This window comes from Taeniopygia guttata, chromosome 8, assembly GCF_048771995.1.
Source record: "Taeniopygia guttata chromosome 8, bTaeGut7.mat, whole genome shotgun sequence".
Lineage (NCBI taxonomy): Eukaryota > Metazoa > Chordata > Aves > Passeriformes > Estrildidae > Taeniopygia > Taeniopygia guttata.
In genome coordinates this window covers 27,190,685-27,203,441 of record NC_133033.1, presented here as the reverse complement: position 1 = coordinate 27,203,441, position 12,757 = coordinate 27,190,685, and the positions used below count along the sequence as shown (strand labels likewise).

The 12,757-nt window shown below is 53.3% G+C and overlaps 1 long non-coding RNA gene across 1 annotated transcript; it reads left to right on the top strand.

Moving 5' to 3' along the window:
* The first annotated feature begins 3,989 nt into the window (after positions 1-3,989).
* LOC115492417 (uncharacterized) lies at positions 3,990-5,052 on the top strand. The gene is made up of 3 exons (XR_012057091.1): positions 3,990-4,065; positions 4,706-4,777; positions 4,979-5,052. It is a non-coding gene; the product is annotated as an uncharacterized lncRNA (long non-coding RNA).
* Positions 5,053-12,757: the final 7,705 nt, after the last annotated feature.

The window sequence follows — 12,757 nt, the reverse complement described above, 5'->3', positions numbered from 1 at the left end:
TGAACTGTAAATGGTTTGGGCATCAGCCATCCCCAAGCCAGTTTCCAAGATCTCGTCCACAGCTGCACTATCAGCTTGTTGCTGGGGGCACGCTGCCACCACCCAGAACAGGACCCCCTGTCCACGAAGGTGCTGGCCCTGGTGTCTGGCCAGGACTGAAAGGAGCCCCTCCTGCCAGGGAAGGGCTTGAGCAACATCTTTGGGCTTCAGCTCCGGTGGGTGCTACCACCAGCACTGGCGGAGCTGCTTGTCTGGGCACAGCCAGGGGTGGGCAGGCAGCGGCTGGGCAGGGCCTCCTGAGACACCACGTTTTGGCTTTGCTTTTCATTTTAGAATTTACAACTTTTTAGAAATATTTAGATTTTTTTTTTTTTACAAATAAAACCCCAAAAATTTCTTCCCTTTTTCCATAGTAGTTAGGATTTTTCAAAGTAGATTTAAAATTTAGAAAAACTTAGAACATTTTTATACTACTAGAGTAAAAACTTGAGTTGCGTTTAATTGGTAATCTTTACTCTGGGAATAGCTAAGACAACCCAGGGCACCTAGTCTGCTGGAGAGGCTCTTTTCCCACTTCAGATTTGTACCTAGTCATAACAACTAACGTAAAACATTTGCCTGATGTTTTCCAGGATTTCTGACAAGCTCGCCTCTTAGTCTTCAGAGGCAAACTTTGAGCACAGTGGGAATCTCCTACTGTGCAGCTAGGTCTCCTCTTTTTATCTTGGTTTAGGGCAAATCTGGGAGATGACCTCCAAAGGGTTCCCGAGAAAACAGCAGGCCTGCCTCCAGCTAGTTTGGAAAAAAGATTTTTTTGGAGAAAAGTGGAAAAAACCTCTATATTTAACAGACAAAGCATTCACTGTCAGGAAAAAAAAAAAAAAAAAAAAAAAGAACATTATTAAACTATCAAACTTCTCGCCACTTAGAAGAAATGACAAACTCAGAAAGTCCCCTCTGTGGGCTGTGGCTCTGCGAACTCATTATGTTATCAGTCCCTCTGGCCCTGGAAATGCCGCAGCCCAGGCCCAGCCTGGTGGGCCACAGGTGTGAGCTGCTGGTGCTCTTCTGGGTGTTCAGTCCAGAGCAGGTTGAAACAGTTCCATGAAAAAAGAAAAACCACAGTCCAGAGAAATTCCCTGCCTCAGCTAGCTAAATACTAACTAAAAAGCAAAGGAGAGCTCTATCCTGCTGTCTTGTCTGTCCGCTGAAAACACAGTCCAGGAGAAGGATGTGGGGGAGCAAGTGCAGTTTCTGACAACAAACTCTGCGCTTCTTCTTGCCCTCTGCCCCTTCACTCTTGGAACAAGTCCTAAAAGTGCAAAACTTATTTCTGGGCTGAACTGACAAGTGGGGATACAAGCATCATAAAGTCACACCAGGACAGTGTCCCAGCTGCAACTGGGGCCTCAGCTACCTCATCTCTCAGCAGCTCCCTCTCTGAATGGGGCAAAGAACTCCAGGAACAGCCAAACAACTCAGTCAGGGACACATCTGCCCGACATTTCCCATCTCCATGCCCATGCCTGATGTCTCTGTCACAGCTGCATTACCAGCTTTTTGCTGTGCCGATGCTGCCGCCACCCAAACAAGACCCTGTGTCCCTGAAGGTTTTTCTGAGCAATGGCCATTGGATGAAGCAAAACATTTACAGTCAGGGCAGTCCATTTGTACAGAAGGGGGTACACTCTGGGGGTACAGCTAAGACCATGAGGTCACAGAGGGCTCTAGGGTCACAGCAGGCTGAGGTCAGAGCAGGCTCTGAGGTCACAGAGGTCCCAGAGCCCCATGGTTCCAGAGCACCACAACGCCCAAGCAGGCAGTCCTTGAGCACAACTGTTGCGGCGGCAGCAGCGGTGGCAGCAGTGGTGCTGACATTGGGACAGCGGTGTCAGGACAGTGGTGGCAGCAAGAGTGGTGGGACTGGCAGAGGGCTGGGCACCATGGCCCTTGCTCTTTGCCTCCTCCTCCTGCTCCTCCTGGCCGTGGCCCTGCCTGCCAGGGCTGCCCAGGCTGCTCCGATGAAAGCGCAGGGAGCAGGTGAGCCGGCAGCCTGGCTGCCCTTTCCCGGGACAGTGCTCCCTGCTCCCCGGGAAGCGCTGGGGATGGTTTTCCCGTGGGTTTTAGGGAGGGTTTCCTCTGTGGGAGGGAGAGAACCCCTGTGGGCCCTGGGGCTGTCCCTGTTTTCTCTCTCCAGAGATGTTGCACAGGACCTTAAAGAGGGTGGAGAGTGACCAGGAGCCAGCTCTGAGCTCCTCAGGCCTCTGTGATAGCTTTGGCCTTGTCCATTGCCACCAGGCTGCCACAGCCTTACTGATCCCCTTGCAGTGCCCAGTTCCCTGAGGCAGAAGGGGATCCCAGCACACCATGGAAATGGTTCCAATCTGTGCTCCCTTCCAGACTGGGATCATAAATTGCGTTATCTGGATGCCCTGCTGGATGATGGCTGGAAAATGTTGGAGAATGCTAGAGGCAAGTTCTCCCTGTGCCTTTCCTGAGAGAATAATCAGTGTCAGTGTGGCAAGAGCTCACTCAGGAGCCATTTCCTTTAACATAATCTCATGGTAGAAGGAATCTGGAAACAATGTCTGGCTCCCTTCTAGAGCCATGAGTGATCCCACAGGATCACTGTCAGTGAGAGGAAGAGGCGTTTAGCTGTCCATCTTCCTCCACTGTGGAATGCCAGCGTGTCCTTCCCTGTGCTCTGTGCAGCCCCGGAGAAGAGCAGAGAGGGAAGGGGCCGGGCCCAGGGCTGTGCCCCGGGGCTGAGCCTTGGGTGCAGCCTGAGGATCTACAGTGTCACAGGAGCTGTTCTGTCCTGCCTTTCTTTGCAGCTCAACTTGTTGATGACAGCGATCCAGTTTCTAAAACCATGTCCATGAATGAGCCTCTGAGAGATGCTGAGAGTAGGTCAAGGCCTTTCCCCCTGGGAGAACTGCCAGCTCAGAGCCCAAAGCTCGGCCAGGGGGGGACAGAGATGACAGATGCTTCTGTGGCTCTTGAGTTACAGGTGTGGCTGCAGGGAGGACTTTTCAGGCTCCTTTGCTGGCAACTGCACACAAGCCCAGCTCCCATCGCAGGGGTGAGTCGTGTGTTCCTGCTGACCCCACAGGCTGAGCACTGGTTTTGTGGACTCATTTCTGAGAAATGGAACTATGTTGCTCTAAGGGCCCCCAATTAGAAAGAGCAAAGCTACAGAACACAAGAAACCCCATGAGCCATCCAAACACATGTGGCAAATGCTGAAGGAAATCAAAGAGGCAGGACAAGGTGGGTGCATTTCCTCAGCCTTCCCCTGGGACTCAGCAGACGGGGGCTTTCCCTGCACATATGGACAGGCCCTGCCCGGCACAGCGGGAAGGGATCCATGGCAGCCTCGCTGCCCTGCTGCTGTTCTCCTGGCCTGCAGGGCTGTTTCCCAGCCTGGGCTGGCTGCAGCTTCTCCCCAGCCTCTGCAGGAAGGCATTTGGCACCAGCTGACAGGGAGCCCAAACTGCACCAGGGGCCATGCACACCCTGATGTCCCCTGCAATTTCCCAGTCACTGAGCACATCTGGAGGGGCAGCTGTTTAGAAGAGGGAAGGCCCTAGAGAGACACCTCAAATCCCATCTGATTTCCTGAAGCCTATCCATGACTTTGACAAGCCTTGCCTACTGAAGATGCCACTTTCCCGCTGGGGAACAGCCCCACCTGATCCAGCTGCCCCTTTTCCTTTCTCCAGAGATGGATGGAGAGGCTGTGCTGAAGGCTGAGTTTCCCAGAGGAAGCAGTGGCTCACTGGCAGCCTCTGCTGCAGGAAGGGAGGCGCTGCCAGGCACAGGAGGTAATTGCTGTGCCTGTCGGCCTGAGCCCTGCAGAGCCTTGAGCTGCCCTCTCTGCTGCTTGGCAGTGCGGGCACACAGCATTACCTGAGCCCCTTGCAGTGCTCACTTCCCCATAGAAGGGGGATCCCAGCACACCATGGAACATTTCCCATCTGTGCTCCTTTCTAGATTCGGACTGTGACTTGCAGCATTTGGAAATGCTGCTAAACCATGGTTTAAGGATCTTGGAGTCTGGTGAAGGTAGGTTATCAGAAACCCTTTCCTGACAGAGAAATCATTGTCCATGAGTAATCATGGTCAACACTATTATTCATGTATCATTTACCTTAAGATCCAATGAAATTCGATGCATTCTGGAAATCTTGGCCTCCAAATATCTGCTCCAGTGCCCAACAGAGATCCCATATGATCGCTGTCAGTGGGAGGAAGGAGCATTTAGCTGTCCATCTTCCACCCATGTGCAATGCCAGAGTGTCCTGTGTGCTCTGTGCAACCCCAGAGAAGAGCAGAGAGGGAAGGGTCTGGGCCCAGGGCTGTGCCCCGGGGCTGAGCCTTTCACAGCTCCTTTGCCTGCCCCAGGGAGCCTGAGCTGTTCCTGCTGCCGCTGCCAAGCCCTGGCCCTGTCTGGGGCTGGGTTTAGAGCTGCTGGCAGCTTCAGGGAGTCCTTTCTGCCCCGACTGCCCCGCAAGGGGCTCCTTCCATCCCGGTGTGGGGCCACTGCAGGCTCGTGGTCTCCCTGCCCCTGCTCCTGAGTGGAAGGCCGAGCTAAGGGAGTGCCTTGGAGGGCACCAATCACCCAGGGGCACTCACTGCCACTGCAGCTTGAAGGAGAATCTTCAGCAGTGTCACAGGAGCTGTTCTGTCCTGCCTTTCTTTGCAGCTAAACGTGAGGATGAAGAGGATCTGGATTCCCAACCCATCCCCATCACTGAGCCTCTGGGATATGCTGAGGGTAGGTCAAGGCGTTCCCCCTGCGAGAGCTGCCAGCTCAGAGCCCAAAGCTCGGCCAGGGGGGCATCGCTGCAGGTGCCAGGACAGAACCATGCACGGGTGTGCCCTCGCCCTGGGCCATCCCCTCACCGCTCCTGCGGCTCAGTGCTGCCCGTGCAGATCTGCAGAGATGACAGAAGCTTCTGCGGCTGTTGAGTTTCAGGTGTGGCTGCAGAGAGGTCTTTCCCTGGTTCTTTGGTAGATGCTGCTCAAAAGCCCAGCTCCCATCGCAGGGGTGAGTAGCGTGTCCCTCCTGATCCCACAGGCTGAGTACTGGTTTTGTGGGATCCATTCCTCAGAAATGGAAATATTTCCCTTAAGGTCCCCTGAGAAGGAAGAGCAAACTTAGAGGAGACATGTCCCTGGAGGCATCCAAACACATGGACAAGACGCTGAGTGATCTGGAGAGACACAGGGGTGGGTGCATTTCCCTTAGCCTTCCCCTGGGACTCAGCAGACGGGGCCTTGCCCTGCACATATGGACAGGCCCTGCCCGGCACAGCGGGAAGGGATCCATGGCAGCCTCGCTGCCCCGCTGCTGCTCTCCTGGCCTGCAGGGCTGTTTCCCAGCCTGGGCTGGCTGCAGTTTCTCCCCAGCATCTGCAGGAAGGCATTTGGCACCAGCTGACAGGGAGCCCAAACTGGACCATGGGCCTGAGATGCCTGCAATTTCCTGCTTTCTGGAGAGATGCAGAGAGGCAGCTGTTTGCTGGAGGGAGGGCCCTAGGGCAGCTTCAAAACTCTGGGCATTTTCCATGTCTTTATCCACCTCTTTGACACGTACTGCTGGGAGCAGAACAGCACAGCACAGAGGCAATTACGGCATGCAGGCTCAGGGCTTTGGGTACTGGGCAGTCCTGTGCCAAGGGGCGGCAAGGTGCCTGCAGGCCTGGCCGTATCCACCGTGCTGCCAGCTCAGCAGTGCAGCATGGCAATGGCTCACACTCCCAAATGATCCCACAGATGCAGCTGGAACCTCAGCACGTGGTGACAAAATCTGGAAAAGCATGAGAAGAGATTTCTGCTGGGGAACATCTTGTTTGATGAAGATGATGGCCATTGTGGCTGGTGCAGCATTTGGCCTGATGATGTGCTCTGCGGGAATCTGGTATTGCTGGAAGACAAAAAGGTGAGTGTTTTGCTGATCTCAACCTCAAACAGCTTCCTTTAAAGGCTGCTGGTAGTCAGGGAAGATTCCCAGTGAGATGTGGCCAGTCCATGGCTTTCCAAAGAACTCTGCTGAAGGTTCTGCTGCTGCCCAGTGCTTTCCTTGGCACCTTCATTGCTGGGCCTTGTCCTGGGGGCCCGCTGGGGCTGCAGCCAGTGCTGGCTCCCACTGAGGCTGCCTGGCCAAGAGCAGCCCCAGGGGCACAGGGCAGAGGCACAGCAAGGTGGGGAGGAGAAAGAGCGAGGACGAGATTGCCCCTGAAAGGCAGAGGAGCTCTGGGGCCCGCTCCTGGCCAGGGAGCCTGCCCAGAGCCGTCCCCTGCTCGCCGGGGCCTTGAGGGGCAGCTGTCCAGCTGGGCCAAGGTGTGCCAGCCGCTCCAGCCGTGCTGGGGAGCCCTGCCAGCTCTGGGCCCTGCTGTGCAGGAGGCTCCCTGTGTGCCACTGGCAGCTGGGGCTTCAGCCACTCCTCTCTCCACAGCAGCGCCTCTGCAGCTTCACAAGACCAGATGACTTCAGCCATGCAGATCTGTGCCTATCATCAGCCTTTCCCAAGCCAGTTTCCAACATGCCTTCCACAGCTGCATTACCCACTTACTTCTGGGGACATGCTGCCACCACCCATAACAGAACCCTCTGTCCCCAAAGGGGAGCCCATTCCTGTCAGGAGTAACACGACCATCCCACCTTAGGACTGGGTTTTGTGAGAAACCACTGCACACTTTAAAAGTTTTAAAATGTTTATTAAACATTTACAAAAACATAAGAGAAGGACTAATAAGGAAGAACAGGCCTGGGAAGGCCCCCTGCCCCATGGCTGCTACCTGCCAGGTGGCTGCCTCATCTTCAAGATTGATGCTTCACCTTTTACATTCCTGGAGGGTGCATCAGCCACCCCTGGGCCCTCCCAAAGTCTGTCAGTCAACCCTTCTTTGCCGTTTATCGGTGGAATTTATTTCTTGTAGCTGCGTTTGAAGGTCAGGTGTTGTCATGCCGTGTCCCCCCAGCAACAAGCTTTTCCATTCCTAACTCTCCCATGCAAGGGGTATATGTCGATACCTATTGTGGTGGACCCCCACTGCAGGGAATGACGTGCATTGACTCCATGTTTGCAGAAGGATGAAGAAAAGCTTTATTAAGCTGTCCTATATTATACTATACTAAAAACTATACTACTGCTATGCTGAAGAAAAACCCGTGACCCTTAGAGACAGTCCAACACAGAGTGGCTCCAGTTGGTCAAATGAAATCAAAACACCATCACCAGAGTCCAGTGAAGAAATCCCTCTTTGGTAAACAATCTCCATAACACATTCCACATGTGCCAAACAACAGATGCAGCAAATGGAGATAATTGTTTTTCTTCTTTCTCTGAGCTTTCTCACAGCCTTCCCCAGGATGTTCCTGGGAAAGCCTGTGTCTCTCACTGTTCAAAGGATATGTGAATACCACACACGCCTTCTTTCTACCTGTCTAGACAGCCCAGGCTGTCTGGTGGGAACAATTGGGAGTGGGGGGTGAGATGTATGATTATAATTTACTCCAATTAAATATTGTTGTATTGAATCAAGGCAAATATGATTTGGCATGTATAATATTTAGTTATTACACAATACACATACCAGCACTGTAAGCTGCCCCCCCCCCCCCACACACACACACGTATTTGTTTACACCAGAGCCAGGTTTTTTTGGAAAATGCCTCATTTACAATTTAATACATGTGGCTAGTCTGGAGATGGGCTGTCCCAAAAGGAGATACTGGAACACCTGGGAGCTGATCATCCTCGTAGCGACTCAGGATTGGGATCGCTGGAGTCCTCCGGGCTGATGCATCTGAATGCCACGGTTCCCATAACCTCATCAGGAAAAATTGTCCACAGCTGGACCTGGATTGTTCAACCCCGGCTGAAAGAAAAGAACTTTATGAATATGTGGGACTCTGAATGGAAAGAAAAGGCAGGTGACTGAAATCCTGGCCTCGGGCAGAAAATTTCCTATAAGAACTGCAGGGTCCGGGAGGGTGGTGTGTGTGTCCAGGGGAACCTCTGCCGAGAGGCTCCTTCCTGTCACGCACCCAGTGCCGAACCTGGGCTCAGCGCTGTCCTTTTCCTTTTGGCCTGCTCAGAGAGAATTCAATCCTGAATAACTTTTTATTGTTTCATTTTAAATTTGGCTGGACTAATTTTCATTTATAAAAGGGGGAAGGGGACTGGGGGAAGAATGGAGAAAATCTAAACAACAAATCACAATAACATAACTCTACATCAATAAAGCTTCTCTTAAGATACACACAATATTCATCCCTTAATTGCAAGAGCCAATCATCTCATATTCTATCTATTACAGTTTGGATGGAGACCAGAAGTAATACCTTGCAAAAGGAAAAGAGGGTACAAAGGTCCCTGCAGTCCCCTGGCCTGGTACCTCAGCCAGTGGGGAAAGGAAGAGGGCAGCATGTGGCCAGGAGTTTAAATAGAGGCTGTGTCCTCCAAAACTTTGAGAGAGAAAACCCCAGCAGCAGATGTCCCCATGGACTCTCTCCCTTTATTCAAACAAAGCTGCAGGGCTCCTCTGGCTCCTTTATGGACCCTGGCTTTTCACAGCCTGGTTTGTATGCACACCTGTTTCCTTGTATCAGAATATCACCAGCCTGCAGTGACTCCCTGCCACTCTGGTCTGCAGGAGAAACGGAGCTGATTTCCATTAAGGCCCTCCCAGAGGGAAGGAAGAACAGACCCAGAGGAGACAAGCAACCCCTGCAGGCATCCAAACTTCTGCATCAGATGCCGAGTGAGTCGCAGAGGGGGCGTAGTGGGTGCATTTCCCTCAGCCTTCTCCTGAGACCAGCAGCCGGGGGCTTGCACTGCACATGTGTGTTGGATAATATACCAAGCTTAATTTTTTTTCATTTCTCTAGTCAGGCTTGGTTTGCCTTTGCCTTGGGGAAAGGAATTCTAATGGGTTTTTTAAGGGATGTTGCACCACTCAGGAGAAATGAGCTTAACATCTCAATAAACTGGGAATAACACAAAAGGTACCAAAAACCATAATGACCATCGAGAAAAATCTACGACCATCATCCGCAAATGTCAAGGAACGTCAACCCCAGACACTGCCCCCTGGCATAGTTGGAGACACCTGGACTGGAAAAGCCTGAGAAGGAAATCAAGGAGTATGGCTGTCATGGTTTGACACTGGCACACAATGCCAGTGCCCCCATGAAAATGCAATCTCTCAATTGAATGCTGCGAAATGCAATCGAGAACAGAGCAAAGCAGGCCCAAGCTTAATAACAAGGAAAAAAACTTTATTAAGCTACTACTACTATACTACTCTAAAAGAAATAAAAGATAAAAAGACCACACAAAATTCAAAATGAAAACCTTCCAAAGTATTCCTCCTCTCACCACCCAACCCCAACAAACCACAGTGAGACACAACCTGGACTCCAATCAGGTGTCCACCCTCCAGACAATCGATACTCAGTCCATTAAGGAAGAGAGGAGCCCCTCCTGTGCCACAGACCACCCCAGGAAACACAGCTGCCACATCCTGTGCTTCAATGTCACACATAGCACCACCCAGAGAAAAAGTTTGCCATGGTGGCCCTCTCCTTTCCATGCACAGTGCTCTCACCACCAATGCATGGATGGACAGACTGCTTTTAGGATTTTTCCTTTCAAGGATGCCCTGCCAAGAGGGGAAAAAACAACAGTTCAGTTTTTTATTTTTGGGACCACAGTTCCCCCCATTTCCCCCTGGGGCTGAGGGTCCAAGAACAGAGATCTTCTCTTCTTCTCTGAAGACAGGGGACACCACCACAAACCTCCCTAACTTTTCTTTGTTCGCTCAATTTCTGTCTTTTCCCAGCTGAAGCATGGTCTCTTTGGCTCACCGGCATCCTCCTAAAATACAGTCTCTCTTGGAGAAGAAGATCAGTTCAGTCTGTGGCTACCAAGAAAAAGTCCAGCCAAAAGCCACTCCATCATCTCCTCCCACCTAAAATTTCTCCTTCTAACATCCCAGAGTCCAAGCTGTCTCTCTTCCTCTCTTTCAAACCGAGGAGGAGAAAAATTTCACAAAGCTTTCATTTCTCAAGGAAGGGTTAAAAGTCCCGACTCCCAGAGATGGCTTGCTGCCCAGGCTCCCGCTCCCACAGGCAGCTGGGCACCTTGCGGCCCCCCCGCTCTTCTCCTTCCCCGCGGTGAACTGCTGGCAAAACTACTGCTGTCTTTTTCTCTCTCGAGAAAGAGAGACTCGGGGGGGAAACGGAGACATCACAGATTTTCTCCACCCTTCCATCTGCAGGGGGTTCCCAGGCCCCTCCACCCTTTGGCCTACCTCAGTCAGGCCACGGGCCTTCCCCTCCCCCGCCCAGCCACGGATGGGCAGGGGAGAGTCCTGCACTGCACGCTGACCGGAACCAAAGAGAGCGAGTTCTCCTGGGAATTCTGCTTTTAACCCCTCTGTGTTCTCAGAGGCATGTTCACCTTCAATTGGTCAATAGACAAATTGACCTCTTTCTTTTGAGAAAATTCATTTTCCGTGTCAAACCACGACAGCAGAGTACCAGGAGATTGTGAAGAGAGCAGTAGGACTCAATGTCACTGGAGCCCCAGGCACACCTGATGCTGGCCACAGCTGTGCCTGCTGCAAGCTCCCATAGCTGCTGCCTTCCCCCTCCCTGTTGACAGCTCCGTCCCTCCAGCCCTCAGACCCTGCCCATCCCCTTTTTTTCCCCCCATCTCATCCCTTCCCCTTCCCTTCCATTAATAAAGAGTTTGGTTTCTCCCCCTTACCTGCATCTCTGTGGAGCTGAAGCGGCACAAATCCCGGGCCCTGGGACACAAAGGCCCCTGCTGCTGTTCTTTACCACGCTGTGTTCTGTGCACACACACACAGAACGAGGGCAGATCAGGCTGGAGAGGTGCCTGTGCTGAAGGTGCAGTTCCACAACCCTGTGGAGTTGCAGATCTTGCTGTGCAGCCTGGAGCCCCTAGAATTTGGAAGAGCCAAGTTGAGTATGCTCTGAAGGCAGCTGTGAGGGATTCCATGGCAAGCTTCCACGGAGGGCAAAGGATCTTGGAATGCTGGAAGTTTTCAGGAATAGCTTCCTGAAGGCTCAGCCGTGCTCCATTCCTGCACAGGATCAGGGGGAGGGCAGAACCAGCAACCATCCGGGCTTAGCAGGGAGCTTTGGGTGTGCCTGAGGGCAAAGGAAGTAGCAGCATGGTGCCCAAGACTGGGACGCACAACCCTGCCAGTGCCCAGAGCACTCTCAGGCAGTGCCGGGATCCCGGCTGTGGTTCTGGTGCCCACAAGTGAGGAATGGCAGCCCCAGGCTCAGAGCCAGTCAGAAAGCCAAGCAAGTGAGAGCAGAGGGAGGGCACCCTTCCAGTCTCTCTTGGGCATGGCCACAAAACAGCCCCTGCTGCTTCTTCCTCCGCCTGTGTTTGGGCTGTGCTGGTGGCAGAGGCAGCCAGGTTGTGCTCTGCCTTCCAGAGCCTGTTGGGAGTGGGCATGAAAAGCGCTGTGTGCACAGCAGAGAGGCCTGGAAGGTGCTGGCAAGAGCATCCTGTGGGAGCAGGGCTCTGGGCTCTGGCTGGGAACAGCCTGGTCTTGGTGCCGTGAGCGCAGGCAGGAGTTGAGGGAGGTGAAGAGGCAGTGAGCAGCTTGTGTTTGTAGAGGGCCCGGGGCTACACGTCTGAGCCTCCACCTGGAAAGGCACTTGGGGGAATAGCAGCTGGAGCTGGAGTGCCTGTCCTGAAAGGACATGAAGTCCTTCAGCCTTGCCAGCGTTTCTTAAGGGTGTGTTGGTGTTGAGCAGAAAAGCTGCACATTTGGGGTAATGCATTTGGAGGACAGGGGCTTGCTTCTCAAGGAAAGTGCTTCCCAGGGAGCTCCCAGTGAGCTAGGTGCAAGTGTCCCCCTTTGGCTCTCTGTGCTCCTTTCAGTCCTTGAGGCCCACTGCACTTGGCAGAGGGGCAGGGGAAGGGAGAAGGCTGTGAAGAGCAGGTTTGGCATCCACCTGGACCTGCAGGGACCAACCCAAGCACCTGCAGCAGCGTGTGTTACCCCCCCTTTGGACAGAGGGGTGAGCAGAACCATCTCTGTCCATCTGTGAGCCCCAGAGCTCTCTGTGGGAGCTGTGAATTAAAAGGCCTTTACACACTCACTTTTCACATCTTCCCTGTCTGCTGTGTTGCATCTCTTGGCAATATGCATTTGCCTCCTGCTTGCTGGGAGCTGCTGTGGCCCAGGGCCAGCACAGAGCTGGGCTGGGTGGGCCAGGCAGTGTGGTAGAGAGTCTTGGCTGATCTTGGTGTGTGCCTGGCCTCAGAAAAGGCTTGGAAGGTTTGCATGCCAAGGTGTCCTGCTCCTTGGCTCACCCTGTGCATCTTGGAGAGCACAAGGTAGGCATTTCTGGCAGCTGGGCATCAGCAGGCCTTCAAATGGGGGCGTGTTGTGGAGCGAGCCCAGCTGAGATACCCTGAGAGGAGCCCAGGGCTCCTTGCTCCTCTCTGCTGGCCCGTGAGCGTCTGTCTGCTTTCGGGATGGCCCTGGCTGTGTCACGGGTGCTGCGTGGACATGAGACAGCCGCTCCTGTCCCGCTGGGTCCCAGCAGCGCCTGGCAGCCGTCCTGCATCCACGTCAGGATGCTGGCCAAGAGAGGCCCTGGAAGCTGAGGCAGCTGATTTGAAGCTTCTGCTGGTGCCCACAGGTCAAGGCCAACAGTGTTCCCTCAGGATACAGCATTCCTGAGGGGCTTCCCCAG